At 43.5% G+C, this 18,476-nt stretch overlaps 1 protein-coding gene across 1 annotated transcript in view; it reads left to right on the top strand.

The window, feature by feature from the left end:
• MTUS2 (microtubule associated scaffold protein 2) overlaps positions 1–18,476 on the top strand; it is a 283,391-nt gene that overhangs the window by 31,341 nt on the left and 233,574 nt on the right. The gene's annotated exons all lie outside the window — the stretch shown is intronic.

The following is an 18,476-nucleotide window of genomic DNA, read 5'->3' as shown; positions in this document are numbered from 1 at the left end:
CCACTAAACCACGCATTTGTGAACACAGCTACAGCATGCTCCTTTGCATTCCAGTTCCTATGGAAACATGATGTAAGAATGTCTAAAATAGGTACAGTGCTTTGAAACTATTATTTTGATCTTTTTTTCTCCCCCAAATCTCCTTCATTACCTTTCTAGCTGAACTTTAAATACATTAAAAAGGTCACCATTGTCATCCATCAATGGTGTGCTACCCTGGGTGCCCAGGTCTCTGTGTCCTGGGACCTGATTCCCATATGAAGATAAATATTCACTTCCCCATCCTTCTTGCTCAGAGCAGGGGTAGGCTCTGGCTCTAAGTGTTAAACATACATATATATGTATACAAACATATGTACATACATGCTGAAGTGGGCTTGGCTCCAACTCCACCTCTTACCCATGAACCAAATGAGAAATGTATGTCTTATTTGCAGCAACAGGTAAACGTACGAGCTTTTTCCCAGCTCCTGTTAGGATCATGACATTATGTTGGCTGAGAGGGAATGCTGGAGGTCACCTCGTCCAGCTGCCCATGGAAGCAGAGTTGTCTTCAGTGGTGTTGCAGGAGGTGGTGGTGCACCAGATGGAGACATCCTGCAGGTCTCCTTTGCCTCCCTGGGAGGATAAGCGTTGGAGCAGGCCATGGGCTCTTGCTAATAAAATTGTTCTCCCCATGATGATGTGCACCCTGGTAACTGAAAAGGGGACAGTGTCTTTTAAAGCATGTTCCCACAGAGCTCCTGTGGTTTCTTTGTACATGTTGTAAAGCCATTGTCTCTTTGGGCAGTCTCACTGACCTAAGTAATGTCAAGGATTTTCAAAATAGACAAATCCTGTTTTCAAAAGCCTCCTTTGATGGGAAAGCCTTATGAGAGCTAGGGCTAAATCCAGTAAAGGGCTAAAAAAGCCTTGTTTAAAACCAGGTGCTAATTTTTACTCACTTCTAGGTTTCTGCCCTCTTGCAGTACTGTGCCCTAGAACTCAGTGTAAGGCACCAGGAGAAGAGCTGGAGACAAGTCTTTGGTATTCTGGGGGAAGCAGGTACTTATATCCAGAAAAGTGATTCAGAACTTTTTGGGCAGTGACAAAATGTGATCCTTTATGCTGGAAACTTATTTCCCTTGGTATGTATCGTCTCTGGACACCTTCTGATCTAAGGAGCTGCCCACCTGCCACTTCTGTCTGGCCCTGCTGGATCCCAGCAGTGGAGGCAACAAAAGCTGGGTTGAAATAAAAGGGAGTTGACATTGGAGCAGTATTTTTCCTGACTGCACATCCTAGACAAAACGTATTACAAAGAGTTCTGATGGTACAGGTCTAGCTGACGTTATGCTTCAATATTAAACTGTTTCAGCCATTTGACAAATGTGGCCATCTATCTGAATCCTATTCCAAATCATCAGGCCAGATTCTGCTCAGGGTTGCATTTGTATATCTGGAGGGCGCAAGCTGTGAGTTGTGCAGTGTTCCACTTTGTTGGGTACGTAGTCTTTGCACAATGTTTTTATGTGCTTGTGGCAAGTATATACTGTGTTGCCACTCTATTTTATTTAGGTGCAACACCGAAGGCCAATACAAGTGGTATCTCATCTTAAAGACAAGACAAAACTTTCCAGACTTATTTCAGGGTTGTTATAGTGGAATTTGAACCATTCATTAACCGAGCAGACAAATTCAGATGTAAATACTGGCCAGAAAGGTATTCTTGAGGGTGGTATTTACATTTTGTCTGCTAAGGTCCTTACTTGCTTGAATAACATTTGCTGGCTCCAGCACTAAAAGCAAATACCAACAGAGATCAGAATCATGAACTCTGGAGATGTTGTAGATTACAAAGGGAAATTGCTCTGTTCTAACATGGAAATGCAAGGGTGAAATTTTGATTGTGAAGTCTCTTCTCTAACTGCTTTGAAGCTGGGCCAACGTAGATGTAACCTTTATAACCTAACCTATAAGTTCATGCACATGCACAGTATGTAGGTCGTTCACATTTATCCTGAATAGCCCAGAAATGAATGCAGAAAGACTTCAAAATATATTGCCCTGCAACCCTTTCATTATATATATTTCATCGCTTTCCCACTCCTTGTTCATCTACACATTTTATACTGAAAAAAAAAAGGCAAAAAAAGCAACAAGATATCTGCTAATATGCACAAATAACTGAGAAATGAAATGCTGAATAAAGACAGCTCCAATGGCTAGCAAGTAAGGGGCAGTTGGAAAGGCGTAGACTTGCAAGTATGAGTCAGATGCTCTGAAGCAGGGAATTATTTACACTTTTGCTAAGTCACTGCAAATTCTTAACAGTGTTATAAACTTTGGAAATGACTTCAGTTTGAGAAAATAAATATTGCAATGATTTAAAAAAATTATTGCGGCACATGTCATTAAGATAATATTAAATTCAGACCACAATCAAATAGTTGTTAACTTGTAAATTGTTCTCTTAAGAGATTTTATATTGTAGGTAACTGTATTGAAACCTGTTCCTGTATTGAAACACTTTCTAGCCTCCCAGCCTTGCCTACTGCATCAAGTTTTCTTGGGCCCCAGTGCTGTCAGACGTGCTGAACATGGCGTGAACAGTAATGATGGCTTGGCAGACCTGTAATTGAGACATGCTGTCCATTAGGTTCCCACAGGAATTCACATTAAGTTTGGTCATAACTAATGATCTGCAGCTACAAAAATCAATTGAATTCAAAGGGAGCCCTGGGCTGGGAGGCAGTGCAAGCTCTGGTGAAGGCAGAATTTTATAGCTAGGGAACTGAAAATGCTAGATTTCCTGTCTAAACATTTCTGAAAATATATAAGCAACAGAGCTAGGAAAGAGGTGATAATGTTCAAGCTGTAAGCAAGCACCTTAGCAGTGGAGAAGTGTTGACTCTTTGTCCGTTTGAAGGCAGCCCGGGGCAGGGAATGGAGCCAGACCCTGAAGAAGGGCACTGTCCAGTTGAGCCATTTCTGAAGCCACGATTCTGTTAGGTCACGTTGGCTAAACTGGGAAAGCCAAGGGACAGCTGTCAATATGGGTTGTGATGTCAATTAATTTTTGCTGATCAATACATGTTGCCTAATCAAATAACTACGTGCCTTCAAGGATTAACACTTTTATAATGAATTAATCTGTCCCTGTTTAGGGTCAGAATTGGGGTAGGTTATAATAATTTCTGGTTTGGCTTTGATTCTGCGTTTTCTCAGCTAAAGCATGATATGTGCTTTGTCTCAAATGCTTTTGCACAGACCTAGTGCACGTGTGTGTGGTGTGTGAATTCTCCCCCTCCTTTCCTAGCCATAAAGAAGGTTTGTTTGCATAGATGCTCTGGGGATTTACATTTTAGTGTATCATTGTGTTTGAAATTCCAGCTTTCTTAAAGTGCATACAGTGTAGCATCTCTTCATAACGTATATTTTTAGGAGAATACCACACAAGGTATTTTTTTTAGGAGAAGGTTGGTGTGCTTAAAAGAAAGGAAGCAAGCTTTGCAAGTAAACAGAGCACTAAACAGAGCATCAGGAGGTCATCATCACTTCCCCCGTCCTGTTATTTATCTGTTTGGTGATCTGGGACAAAACATTTCACTGTTGTTTTTTCCACCTGACTTTGCATTTTCCCTGTGCTTTATCTCATCCTACTGTAATCTCTTTGAGGTTGTCTGTTTCTTACCATGTGTTTATGTAAACCCTACCATATCTGACTGTCTACCTGTGAGCAATTGAAAATGAGGGCATATTTTGGAATGACCAAAACCAAACTAGAAAATGCATGTCTCAAGAGATTAAACATTATGAGTAATTGATATGAGAAAATAATATTTTTCAGGTCTGAAATGCCTGGCCTAGTTCTAGAAGGAAACTTTCATTTCTGTGAGCAGGAGTACATTGAGCGTAACCCCCAGGAATTTAGCCTGAGAGAAATCCAGTTGCTAAGAAATAATTGTTTTGCTGAGGTGAGTTTCTACATGTTAATATGAGCTGTAACTTCCAACCTGATCCTTCGGTGGTGGTTTTCTAAAAGGCATGGTGGACCTGTACTGTCTGGGCTTTGCCCCCTCCAGCAGGTCCCTGTCCCTCCCTGCTGGCGTGGGGCAGCTGGGGATGGAGCAGGGATGTGGGTAGCTCTCCTGGAAATCTCCCCCATCCCTCCTCTCTGCTGGGTGGCTGAAAGCAGTTATATATGGCAAAGACTTGAGGGCTGTGAGAGGGAAATAAAGACTGCATCCAGACCAGAGAGGCTATAAGAGTCCGTGGTACAAACTCTACCTTCTTTTGTTTCTCTCTGTCTCTGGAAAGGGCATATCAGGATATTTCAGGTTGTGTTACCTTACCTTCAGAGCACTGCAGACACTACTGTAAGTGGTGTTATTGCATTGTTGCATATGGGGATAAGCTATGGTAGAGCCTAGTTGAAACAGTACCTTGCTTCAATCTGATCCCAATAATTTCCTCAAATCCAGTTGATAAATCAAGGCCCAAACTACCCTTAGCTCTCAGAAGTGCCAATCCACCTCTGAGTATGCGCAGACCAAGCCCTTAAAAGAGTTAAATTTCTAAGCTAATTCCTCTGGCCTGTTTCCTTGCCCCAAGACCTTTCGTTATAGGACAGGTTGAAGACAGGGGAGAGATTAGTAGGTTTTTGCGGTTTTGATGGCATGCATGTTTGGATCAAACTGTTATAACATTTGTTGTGAGATCTGCAGATTGCTTTTTGAAGTATATTTAATCCCTTTGAGCATACTGTGCACTTTGTAGCTCTTAAACAGTGCTTAAGCTCCAAGTTCTGCCATTGTTTATGGAAACCAGGTTGTTGTCATTTGTAAAACGATGAGCATCTTCTAAGCCCACTGGCTCCCATTGCAGTCAAAGGGGTGTCGCTGCTTTGGATGCCAGCTGGAAGAGGATCAGCTCTTTGCCTCTGGGAAATGTACCTTTAAATTGTCCTGCATCCTGTTTCATTAATTAATGCATTCTGCACTAAGCCGTGACATTTTCATTTTCTAAACTGTTTATTAATTCCAACACTGAATAATTAAAAAAAAAAAAAAAAGCTCAAGAAGGAAGTGTACAATTGAATACCCTCACAGAAGCTGTATATACCAGAAGGTATGCAGCGTGTAGGGTGGATTGCAAGCGTAAACCAAGAGCTGTCCAAGAGCCAACATAATCCAGAAGTTGTACCCCCCCAATTATGCATGGGTAGTGTTTTTAAATGAGTGCTGCCATACCCTCAGAGTGCTTGTTTGTTGCTTTAACTACAGAGCTTGGTGTAGAGTTGCAGGCTTGACATAGCAAAACGGCATCATTAACCTCCTTTCCACTATAAGATGTGATAAACGCGGGCCAGAGTATTCCCTGAACATGATTTTTTTAAATACTGTGTCCCTAGATAAAGCACATAGTGGTGTCCTACCGTATTTCTGCAGCAAATTTCAATAACAACAAAGGAAACGGGGGAAAAAAATAAAAAAGCTGTACACTTTTAGGTGCTGTGAGGAAACAAACTGGAATTTGTGAGTTAGCTGCCAAGAGCCATCATTCTGTATCTCTGAGAGAACGGTAAGCATTTTAATCTTTTTTTTCTCTAGTGTTTCACTTTTTGAAAAACACAGCAATGTGTTTTAATCTTTTGCTTCTCCATATTGCACTTTCTTTTCTCCTTAGGTTCTGAGAGAAAGCTGAGTTCAAAAACTTTGATAGAGGAGCAGATCAGATAAATCTGTGCAGGTTTTCATCTGGTTCGTACTGAAATGACACTGTGGTGTGGCAAAAGCACTGGGAAAAATTAAGAGTGCGCAGCCCTCAGGAAGTATTAAGATTTAATAACAAGACTGAAACCTGATGTGCCATTCCTAGCCCCATGGAGCTTTGCAGCGTGGCATTTGGATGTTCTTTTAAGCATGCTTCAAAATGAGCCTGTGCTTGGTTATGCAAATTATTCGTGTATCAAGGAATCACTGTGTGCTACAAAATTAAAGCAGGGAGGAAAAATAACCACCGTGGGATAATATGCAATAAATCCACTGAAGCTGCTGGCTCTGGTGAGGTAATGTCTTGTCCCTATATGGGTGGAACATTTCTCTGCGGAGTCATTACGGTTCTGCTCAGAAGCATCCAGCTGGTTGAACCACAGTGGGAAAAACAGTGATGCCGAGCAGCTCTCGGGTTTTCTCAGTAGGAACGCCCTGCTGGGAAACGGGGTGCGCTGGCATGATGGTCTGAAAGGCTCAGCTGCGGCGGCTCTTTGTAATCGCTATCCCCTCCTGAGTTCTCTGCCGAATGCACAAAAATGCTCCTTGCAAACAAATCTGAGAACAAAATACTTGACTTGTCACCAGAATAATACTCGGCATGCCAAGCTGTGGTTTGTGACTTGGTCACCTTCCTTGTTTCTCGGGAGCGCTGTTTGATACCGCATCTCTCATCTGCAGCTGTGGTGCCAAAGCCCGACACTGAGACGAACGCATCTGTTTCAGTCGGTGATGTTTAATATTTTATGATCCGAGCAGCTTAGTGCCTCCCCAGGTAGGAGGCTCCGATGCTAATGAGCGAGGAAGTGTTTTCTGGCTTCCCAGGGCACACGTGCACTCCGCGTTTTGGTAGGTAACCACACCACGAGTGGTGCTGGCGGTGCTCGCTGCTGCCTGCACTGAGTAGCCTTTTCCTACTACTACTGCTGGAAGAAAACGTTGCTTGGTTTTCTCTTCTGGCCCGCACAGCTGCCAGAGGAAGCCTTTTCTGCACAGAGGCTGAGACTGGTGGAGGAGCAGCGGAGTCCTGCTGGAGGTTGGTAAGCATTGCGCCCCAGAGAAGTGCGGTATGAGCAAGGGGCAGCTGGGGATGCTTGTGTTACTGGCTAGGGTTTTGGTCCTTTCAATGGTAATGATACGTTGCACAGTATTGTTTTCACTATAGATCTACAGCAAAAACATCTCAGGTCTTCTACGATATATTAAAGTTTTGTTTTTCTTTTTTCTTCTTATTTTGGTACACAGTTTAAAATGACTGCCACATAAGATCTATTTTCTATTGCTACATTGGGTAGAAAAGAATGGTAAGGTACCTTCCTGTGAGCTTATATCAAGGCAATGGCATAGCACAGCAGTTGCTATATCCCATTAAAAGGCTGTTATATGGAGTACTCTCAGCATTGCTTATAAGGGTTTGTTTTGAATGCATACTTACTCTTTGCGTGATGTCCTAAGCCGTTGTTTAACCTTACCATTCATTTTTCAACAGGTCATGCTAAATTCTGTTTTTTTCTCTTTGATCTGGTGGTGTTTGTCAGGAGGACTTTTAGTGGCAGTGTATCTTAGTCTACTGCACACAGAGACTACTGTATTAATAAAGAAATGGAAGTTGATGAATTAGAAACATCAAGTGATGTTTTTTTTGTTGTCTTGTGCTGAAAACACAAGCAGAGGTGGGTCCTGTGACCTCAGAGATTCCCTTTTGGCCTTGGTGCCTGTGGGGCATGGGATATAGGTTTGACTTTGGGGGGGCTCTTGACACATCTTACCCCACTTTTTCTCTGTTTCACAGCAGACAGATGACAGAGTAGGTAATGAAAACCCATGAAAACATTAGGGTGTACGTGCTTTCCACAGAGGTTCTCAGAGCTGCTATAATTAAGCTTAAGAGATTCTTAGTCTGGAAAACAGCAATTTAACCTCAAGTCTAGGGCTGGGATTGCTCACAGCAGAGATGCCTGAAACCATAGACTGAGTGTGATGGAGCCCTGGGCACAGGCTGCCCAGAGAGGCTGTGGGGTCTCCTCCTTGGGGATCTCCAGAAGCCGCCTGGACGTGGTCCTGGGCAGCCTGCTCTGGGTGTCCCTGCTTGGGCAGGGGTGGCACCAGGGGCCTCCAGGGGGCCCTGCCAACCTCAGCCATCCTGTGTGACTCGAGCAAATCCTAAAGCTGCATCTTGAGCAGAGTTAGGGATGTTATGTCTGAATGTACGCAGCAGATCAGAGCCTTGGGACTTTAATGAGGCCCTAAAGGACTTCCTGAGCTAAAACACCAGGTTTGTGTTCCAGCTGGCTTTACATGGGAGGTAGGTATAGACAGGGACAGCCTCGTTTTTCAGCCCTGAGTAGGGCAAGACTATGAGTACTTAAGAACGCGCTGAGCAGAAACCTGAGTTGTGCATGGTGTGCTGTTGCCCATATCTGGGAAAGTCAGGGCTTCTTGGACCACTGCCCTCCCGAACTCTGCCTACACAGTTCCTGGGGGTTTGTGCCTGCTCCTCCAGGTCGTACAATGGGTTTTGAAACAAAATAAATAGCTCTAGAAATGACTCTTCTTGCTCCACAAAATTACAGGGAGCTCGTTAATGTCTTTCAGTATTTCAGATTTTTTTGTCAGACTAGAAAACTTGAACAAAAATTAACTTTTTTTCCCAAAACAAAGCATAATGATTTTATTAAAAAGAATCTGATTTTATTAAAAATAATCTGAGTACCACATGGGCAGTGGTAACATTTTCCCTAAAATTCTGCAGTTTGATGTGTTCCCTTGTGCAGCCAGGCATACCTACAAAGGTCCCACCTTTGCCTGATGACACAAAAGTCAAGGCCTCATAGCGAAAAAGTTGAAAATATGATTCACAGGCCCCCAAAGTTGGTTAAATAGAAAACCTGGCCCAAAGTGTGTTATTGAAAATAAGGAAAATCTCACTTTTAAGGCAGACTATGAGCTGAGCACTTCCTGTTTATTGGGCTGTGACACGCTGATGCAAGGGGGTTTCAGAGCTCTGGGGAGCTTTTTTTCTGCAGTGATGGAGGCAAGAAATTTCTGTTCTTTTAAATGAAAGCTTTGGTTCTTATTTAATCTCATGCCTCCTGGAGTCAAGTTCTTTAAGAAAAACACTATCATAAAATTCATCAATTCGTGGCTGTTCCTCAGGGATTTTTTGGTGGAATTGGTCTTTATGTTCTGTGGAACATAAAGAGCCTCGCTTGCCACAGAAAACCAAAGGGATTTGCCAGCCCCCAGCTCCAGCTTTGGGCCAGCTGAGTTCCTGCTCCTTGTTTTTTGCCTATATGGACCATTACCCAAGAAAAATAGTGATTTTTTTTTTTGACTGTTTCTAATCAGTGTTTCCTATGCTCAAACTGTAGGTTGGAGAGGTTGCTTTCGAATAAGCCTGCCTTTAGCTTTTTGTCTCCGGGAGCTGCCAACCTTTCTCCCCAGGGACTGAGGACCAGCTCCACCAAGCTGTGCGAGGTGTGCGGCTCCCAGACGAGTCAGGAACTGAGACAACGTGGTTTTGTAGAAGTACATTTTATTATTGAGTCATACGATGTGCACCATGTACTTCAGCAGAGATAAGCACCCTGTGCACGGGGGAAACACTTCCAGCAGCAGCCCCGCGCTGGGCAGGTTTTTCTTTCCTGTAGCCAGGAATGTCTGTGTGTCATTGATGGATTCTGTCAGCTCACACATCGGAGTTCAGGGTTTAATATCTAGATTTCATTTCCAAAAGGATTTACTGCTTCAGCGCTGCTGTGGATGGGGAAGCATGTGGGTAAACATGGATTAATTGGCTCGGGAGAACCGATCTCCTTGCTTTGGATGAGAGCAGGATTCTGCGATGGATGTCCCCTGATGTCTGGCTAAAATATTGATCATCATTTCTGTGGTTCAGCGGATGAAATTGTATCTTACAGAAGAAAATAATTTTGCATTCATTCCTGTATGGGATGCACAATTAAGTAAAAAAGCTGTTTATCAGAAGACGTAGTGCTGTCTCTTTGCTGATTACTGTAATATTTTGTGTGCTCAGTTTCTGCAGTATTTTACCTGGGACCTTTTAGAGACATAAAAAATTGCTTTCATAAGTGCAAGAATGAGCAAACAGTGAAAAAAATAATCTAATCTCATGTAGTATCTAAAGTGGCAAACCTCCAGGAATTGAGAATTAATAATACTTTGCAGCTAATACTGGCTTGTTGAAGATTTGTGACTTTAGAGCATCCTACTGCATTATGTAGGGACAAACAGGAATTTCAGTGCTAACTTGTCAGAATACTGATTTGACAATCTATATCTCTTTATTTTTAGGTAAAAATGGCCAAAAAATGGAGGGTACTTTTATTCAAATGCACAGTGAAGTAGTTAGGCCTGTTTCCTTTTTAAAGCATTTAATATTTCATGTCTCTTGCCAGCCCAGCTGGGAATCTTTAAAAGCACATCTCTACAAGAGCTGACCAGGAATTTTTTGGCATATTTTTCTTTTTTTCTTAGAAAATGCTGATGGATCAAACTCAAAACTGTAAGGTTTAGATGATTTTTTCATTTTACAGAAAGTTAAAATATGTTTTGAAACTAAAATAGGGCACACCTTCATTTTCCAATCCAATGGAGTCCAATTTTGTTATTTTTATTTTAAATTCCAGATAATAAATACACCAAAAATAAAAGTGAAAATGAAGCAAATATTTGGTGCTGTTCAAAATATTTTATTCTCCCAAATGTGGATTTAACAGTTCTTTTCTGGGGAAATAACAACAGCAAAAAAGGCTTCAGCCCCCAGAACTGGAAATAACAAAGACCCAGTCCATTGGGACTCTGCATTTGCCATTGATTTGACATGGAAGACAGGCTGGGGCCACTGTGAGGGGCGGCCTCATGAAGCTTGTGGCAATTATAATAAGTATGCGATAATGATAAATGAATATGGAAACATACAGATGGTACCTGGTGGTCCATGAAGGAGGCAGGGAGCCACATCCAATTTGCTATATTGGTTAAAATAGGTGTATTGCCCACTAGTGTACTGCATGTAGTGCATTGCCAGTGGCTGGCTGCTGCGTGTTCCTTCCCCAAATAAATCTTAGACACGCTCTGCTAGTGACAGATAATTTTTTAAGTACATAGCTTATTAGCTATACATTTCCATTGTCGGCTTTTAGAAGGCCATGCCCCATTTCCTCCATAATAAACCTTTCTTACCAGTCTCCTTTCTCCTCTCCTTGAAGTGAAGCAATCACTAGTGTTTTTCATGGGTTTTAGTCCATCTAGGAACCACATATTTTCTATTTTTCCTTGGTTTCAGCAGTGGAAGGAGCAGGAGAAGATGCTGTTTCAGTATGATGTCAGACCCTGTGGTACAGGGGTGTGCGTGGGCAGAGCTCTCCCAGGGCAGCCCCTGGGCCCTGGCAGTAACACATTCCTCTTGCTACGGCACGGTTGGTGTGAGCAGCTTTGGGAACTTGACACAGGATCCAGTTTAATGAAAACGGACATCAGTCCTCTTCTAGCATCTCAGCACTCTGAACCATTTGAATAATTGAAGGTGGTGAGCTCCTGGGATTAAACGTTTGTAATGACAGCAGTGATGTAGTGATGCAGGCAGTGATCTGGTATTGGCAAGATTTGCTATAGCATTTGCTAGATTTCTTCTTCATTTTTTTTTCTTTTATTTGCCTATCTGATTTCTGCATAGAAAATAAACTCCTAGAGACATCTTGAGCGGCAAAATGGAAACTGTAAGGTGCACTTATCTTACTGCTAAACTGCTCTACATAGAAGTCCTTCTAGCCTTACTTGGGTAACCCACACTACTTCTCCTTGACCTGCAGCTACGAGGAAAATAAAATGCTTTTTGTGAAAGATTTTTATTCTGCTCAGTTTCTTTATCCAAAAAAATATTGGAACTGTCCTGCTTTTTCTCCCCTCTCTAGGATCTCAGAGGTTTCAGATGTGAGTATCTAGGGTTTTTCTTTTCCTCTCTTAATTGAAAGCCTAGAAAGTTTTGATCCTTAATAAGCATATCTTTTCTTCCGGCTATTTTTATGGTGTCCGTACAAAATAGATTTTACCCTTGTGGGAAAACGGTTTTAACCCATTTGATTAAAACAATTCCTTTTCCTCAAGCAGAGGTCACTGTCGTGGTGTCATAATTCTCCTTGTTCTCCACTCATTAAGGAAGTTTTTCAAGTAAATAATGCAGGCAAGAACTGATTTTAAAGATGTGTCAGCCTACTCTTTGAAGCCCTCTGCACATTTTAAAGGAGTGTTTCAATCTAAGCAATTACTGTTTCTGCTGCAAACTATCTTTAATACAGCTGCTCCAAATATCTAAACCTTGTGGATGACATCTTCTGAAACAAATGGGAAAACTCCCCTGGGGAGCAGGGACTGGGCTTTCATCTAGTACTGCACATCTTGATTTCTCCCGGCATGTCCTCTTCTTCTTCGGCACTCAGGACACCTCAAATGCTCACAGTTGGTCTCTGGCTGCTTATTTGTACACCCTGGGTTTTCTTCTCTTCATTTTATCCCATACCCCAAGTTCAGATTCTTCCTTTTCTTGGCGAGTGTCACCATTAGTCAGAGTTGTCTAAGCACCCATCCTCTCTGCTCCCACCCTCTATCTAGTGGCTAGGAGCCCTGGCCAGGCATAGCTTCCCTTCCCTTCCCTTCCCTTCCCTTCCCTTCCCTTCCCTTCCCTTCCCTTCCCTTCCCTTCCCTTCCCTTCCCTTCCCTTCCCTTCCCTTCCCTTCCCTTCCCTTCCCTTCCCTTCCCTTCCCTTCCCTTCCCTTCCCTTCCCTTCCCTTCCCTTCCCTTCCCTTCCCTTCCCTTCCCTTCCCTTCCCTTCCCTTCCCTTCCCTTCCCTTCCCTTCCCTTCCCTTCCCTTCCCTTCCCTTCCCTTCCCTTCCCTTCCCTTCCCTTCCCTTCCCTTCCCTTCCCTTCCCTTCCCTTCCCCTTCCCTTCCCTTCCCTTCCCTTCCCTTCCCTTCCCTTCCCTAGCATCTTAGATGACATGCAAGTTTTGCTATAGTTAGCTCATTATTATTTGTCAGTTTGGGATGAATTATGGCATTTAAATTTGTGTCTTCATCAGACAGGGTGTTGTATCATTAATAATCATTTTGGAGCCGCTGTTTGAGCAATAATGGAAGTGTTCTGGTCACTTGGGACTGGGTTGCAAGCAGGAAACCAGCAAATGATGCTCATTTTAAAGGCCCTACAAATTCATTTGAGAAGTATCCTTGTAGGGGAATGGATTAGCTGCACATTCACTAAAATTGGCCTTGGATGTGAGGATGTGCAGAGCATAGGTCATGGTAAGATTCAAATGTGTTCACATCGAGCCTTCAAAACATAATAGCTTCCAGTACCACGCATTCTGCTTCCTGCAGCCTTTAGCAAACAAATGCGAGAGGGGAAAATTAGTCTGAGGTGATGCCCACGTTTTCCTTGGAGAATCAGACTGTTCATTTTATTTGAGCCACTCATTTTGCACAGGTGTCTGTGTTCTGTGTGTAATCCCTCACTTGCAGAGCCAGTCAGGCAGCTATCGTTCCCTGGAAAAGGCAGAAGCCAAAATCTGCTCTGGATTTATGCCTTGCTGGTTCCTTCTTGTCCGACTGACTACTGTCTGAGTTAATATATTATACATTCTTGTGTGTAATAAATACATCTATTATAAAGGATGTAGGAGGCAACAGCAATGTATATGACTGCAAAATAGTTTCGTCACACCTTCCTGGATTTGGATGGCCAGAACTTTCTGAAACATCTGCCCTTCTGGGTGAGATATCCCAAATATGGCTTATGTCCAAATATGACAACCTGGTTTTAGAAATTTTACAGATCTCCTTGCTATTCCTGAGGGAAATGAAGGTGGAAAGGGAAGTGTTTGTGTTTTAAGTAATTTTTGAAATGTGTCCTCAGGCAGGTGAGGATCATGTGAGACTTAAACTGGGTGGACTGATCGTGCTCATACAGCTGGGGGTTTGGCGTGCTGCAGATTTGGGGGAAGTTGTATTAATGATCATTTGAAAAAACAGCTGAGGTTCGTACACAGCACAAGCCCCACGAGTCCTGATGTAGATCTCCATATGTATCGAGTGTCCATGCAAAGTCAGTCAGTTTTATAATCAGCCACCTGATCCGACGCTGTCTCAGAAAGCTTGCCAAGCGTTTCAGGGAACGCAAGGTCGTGGCAAACAGACCCTCCTGGAGCAGCACGAGCCCTTCTGCACCCTCTTGGCTGGAGGGGATCGATGTCCTCAGAGTAAATAAACTTGGCGACGTGCAGGGAGCTCGTGGAGGAGCCTTTGAAGGCTGAAGCCCTGTCATCTCGGTGGGGGTGCTGGAACCCCAGAAGCTTTTTGTAGAAAGGTCTCCAAACAGGCGTCTTCCATCATTGTCCCCCCAGGCATACACGGAGCTGTGTAACCCCACTGCAGGGAAACTACTGAAGTTGCACAGTGGAGCACTCAAAGCCAAATATGTGTCAGGAATAAGGTTAAAGATACGGTTCTGCTCCTGCTGTTCCCTTCCCACCCTACATTTGCTATGTTGCAGGTGCCTCACCGCAGTGCTTTTTCTCTGGGAAGGCACGCGTAGGTTTGAGAAAGAGAGTGCCCAGGGGAAACAGGAGCGTGGAAGCAGGTCCTGTGCGGTGAGTGGTGCTGGCCCTGGGGACAGCCCTGGGGACATCCCAGGGGATGGAAGTGGAGCAGTGCCATGGTGGATTTAACAGTGAGTGCTCCTGGTTGTTTTTAACCAGGGGTGAGAATACCTCCTGGGACAAGTTGAGAGCAGTGCCAGGACGGCTGCTCCAGGGGGGCAGAGGCCAAGACAACATCTGCACAGGATGCTGAGGGCTGGCAGCATGACTGGAGACAAAGCTGAAGGGGATGTGTGGTGGTAGGGACCAAACTGAAATGATTTATTGCTGCAAAGGGACTGCACACACTGCTTTCTAGGGGGAGGTTGCACCAGACTGGGTGGTGCGTGGGTTGGGTTTGTCCCTACCCCTGCCTGAAGAGTTGATCTGCAGAGGTCTGGAGGTAGGGTGACGGTGGCATCCTTTGGGAACAGGTTTTCCTGCCACTTACTAGCATGATTGTTTCCCACGAGACCCAGGAGAGATGTCAGCCTTTCCCTAGCTGCCACTGCAGATGGGGTGGCACGTCCCCACCACGGCAAGTCCCACCAGCAGCAGAGCTCTGCATTAGCCGGGCACCACGCTAAGGAATAAGCTAACAAGTAATGAGCTGCTCCGTCCCCCAGGAGATTCCAGAAGTGGCTTGCTAACATTTAGCCTGCAGCCCTCTGCATCACGCCTTGTGTGTTGTAAACCTGCTTTTCCTGTCTCCTGACACCTGGCGCACCGGTTCGCCGTTCCCCAGACTATTTGTCATCCAGCAGCAAGCTGCAGGAGCTGCCTGGGACCTGTGGATTCACTCCAGGAACAGTGGCTAGAGCAGCGCAGGTCACATCTGCTTCGTTTCTCCCCTTCGCACGGTCTGTGTGCGCGCTGCCTTGCTGTGCCAAGCGGGGGAATTTGCTATGGGAAAGCACCTCTGTGCAGCTGGCTGTGAACACTGCTCAACTCTGCAAGCAGCGCCTGGTTTTTCCACTGATGCCAACAATTTCACCACTAAAAGCTAGAGAACGTGAAGCTCTACATTCATCTTGTCAGAGTCGGTTTCACGTCCTGCGGATCCCCTGCCTGCATGGGATACTTGATGCCAGTGGAAATTCTGCATCAGATATCCACAGAGTTTCCTTGGGGAAGCTTCAGACAGAGGAAGAGGCATTGCTTTCCGTGAAGCAATCCACCTGCTTTTTGCTTCCTCGAAATATTTGGAGTATAGCTGAAGCATCTAGTGGTATCCCTTTTTGCCAGTTAGCCAGAGGCTGATTGCAGTCTTTAGGTATATAAACCAAGGGGCAGCAAGAAAGGATGATTTCTGCCTTTCTTTAAAGGCTTCATATTCTCATTTTAAAAATAACATCAAAAATTGAAGAAGATGCAGGAAGGAACCATAGAAATAAGACAAGAAAATACAGTGACAGGCATTAAACACTTCAATATACTGAACAGATCTAAAAAAGCCTGAGAGGTGTCTTGATATCATATATGAATGTGGCCATAAAGGACTAGAGGAGAAAAGATTGTCAAGGACTAATAGCTGAAAGCTGATAGTGTTGAAATTCCAGGTGGAAGCAAGTCACCACTTCTGCAGCTCAATAAAGTGGCTAATGAATGAAATTTAATAACTCGTGATGTGCAGAGGTCAGACCAGATAATTGGTTCGTTCCTCTGGGCTTAATTCTGTGAATCCAAGATTTTATTGATGTATGTCCTGCAATTACATGAAGGAAAAAATACGTGCTAACTAGCATACACAATTCTGTAAATTTGAACCAATCTGAAAATGTTGTCTACAATCTAGAAGGCAATATCAGCGGCTTAGAAGTTCAGAGGCATTTTTGTTTCACTTTTTTTGGGGGTAAAATTGTTCTGAGATCAATTATCTCCAAATTATTACTGTGTGTAATTTGGCAATTACTTGTGAATTTAAAAAGATTTAAGAAAGTCTTTCCAAAATAGTATAGATGAAGAACTCAATAAAAACTAATGTTTCTGAAGTGAACAGTATTTTTGTCCTTTGTGAAATAAACTATTTTTGCTTTCATACTGGTATAAATTAGGAGGAATTAAACTGAAGTCAACAGATTGACATTTGTCAAATTGGATGCAAGCAAGTTTATACTGTAGTCCACTGACAAGGAACTTCGTAACATGTGCTCCTTGTGGGTTTTCTGATTTCAGCTGTTTATTTGGACTGCTTGAATTATTTGTTCTGTATAAATTACCCGATAAAGTTAAATATTTTTCCTGTAGGTGAAAAATTTGCAGGCTGCCTCCGAATGCTGGAAATACTGTGAGTGAAGTGTTTTCAGCCCCCACGTATTTGTGGATTTCACTTGGAGGATTTGCATTTTGCCACCTGTGGGCTGGTAGCATCATCCTGTGTTTTTGTCCCAGCTTGTGTGGAGAGCTGAAAGCTTTCAAGTAAGGTGCAGGAGATGCACAGGGAGTGAAATTCCCTTTAGGGTGCAAGGCTCTGTCCCAGCCCCTGTGCTCAGCTGGTCCTTATGTGCATGTGGAGTAGCCAAAGTCTGGGCAAGAGAGGAAAACCCTCTTCTGCATGGCCCTCCTGGGAGCCTTTTCCATAAACATTACTCCTGAAGTGGAGAAAAATGTCGGGAAGAGCCACACACTCGTCAGTATGCACTTAGGGAACTGAAAATGCCAGTGTGTTTGAGGTAATATACAGATTAAAATGTGGTTTTAGTTTCATGGAATGGTTACAGTGAAGCTCTGCTTTCCCTGTGTCCTTTCCATTAGCCTCTGTCGATTTTATCCTAGAATAGCCTCAGTCTTGCAGCTTCTGAATTTAATTAGTGTTAATACTGGAGATATTTAGTCCCATTCAAGGGAGGGAAAAAAAAAATCAGAAAATTTGGAGATAGCTTGTAAAGATAGCAGCATGGAGAAGTTTGTTAGCTGGCCTGTAGTAATTAAGCTTATTTCCATAGCAACATTATCAGTTCAGCTCTAGAATTTAGAGATTTTTGTGTACCCGGTAATTAGAACTAATATCCTAATTTTAGCAGAGATATCACATTTGTATTTGGCGAGTCTTGTAACTAAGCACACTGATTGGGGAGTGCAGTAATGTTCCATTATCCTTGATTTCTCTTGCTTGGATCCCTTCAGACTGCTAAAGTAGCTATAAGCAAAGCAGTGCAGTCTGTTTTCTCAGTGCATGAGGCTGCTTTTACCTTTTGGGGGAATCGATGCCTACACGCACACACGTGTGCACACTCGCATATGTATAATTTATTTATAAATATAGTGAAAATCTTGTCTGTCTGTGCCATCCTTGGCAAAACACAAAGGCAGAGCCAAATTACAGCAATTCAGAGAATTCAGATAGTCCTCATCTGAATCGACTCGATGATTTTAGCTGTCATTTTCCAACCTAAATGATTCAGTGATTCTATGCTCCAATTTCACACGGCCGTGGCCTCTTTCCCTGATGAGGAGTTTGCATGGAGCCCAGGAGGGTTGGGTGTCCCGCTTGCTCACAGGCCTTTCCAGCCATGGGGTCATGGGATTGGCATCTTCTGGGAAGGGAATCTCCCATCCCATCTTGGTCTTGCCCCCACCTGCTTGATCTGCTTGGCTCGACCTCCATTCCCAGCCTGGTGGGCAAATGTCAGCCCTGGCTGTGGCTGGTTTGGGGTTACAGGTGTGGGGACAGCCAGCAGGCTGCTCCTCATAAGGTGAGCAGTGTGCTTCTCTGTATCATCTGTACACAGCCTTCAGCTGCCTCAAAATTTGTCAAACTTCAGTTTCTGAGACCTCTATCTTCCCTGTCCCACAGCTGTCATGTTTACTAAAAACTGGCCATCAGGCTCACAGGTTATTAGGGAAAGATAGTGTGATCATATAAACCTCAATTTTCTTAGAAGCCAGGCTAGAAAATGAGTATTCAGTGTTTCCGAAATAAATCCCCATGTCTAGGCAGAGTCCACAAAGACCCATTAGATGATCCACCTACTGGGTCAGTCTTGTTTTGATTTTTCTTCTAAATATTTTCCCCCAAATTTTTATTCCCTTTTCCATATCACTCTATTAAATAAGGATAAAGCTGCAAAT

The sequence above is a fragment of the Cygnus olor genome, chromosome 1, assembly GCF_009769625.2.
Source record: "Cygnus olor isolate bCygOlo1 chromosome 1, bCygOlo1.pri.v2, whole genome shotgun sequence".
NCBI classification, from domain to species: domain Eukaryota; kingdom Metazoa; phylum Chordata; class Aves; order Anseriformes; family Anatidae; genus Cygnus; species Cygnus olor.
The sequence above is the reverse complement of the archived record's forward strand: the minus strand, read 5'-3'. Positions and strand labels throughout refer to the sequence as shown.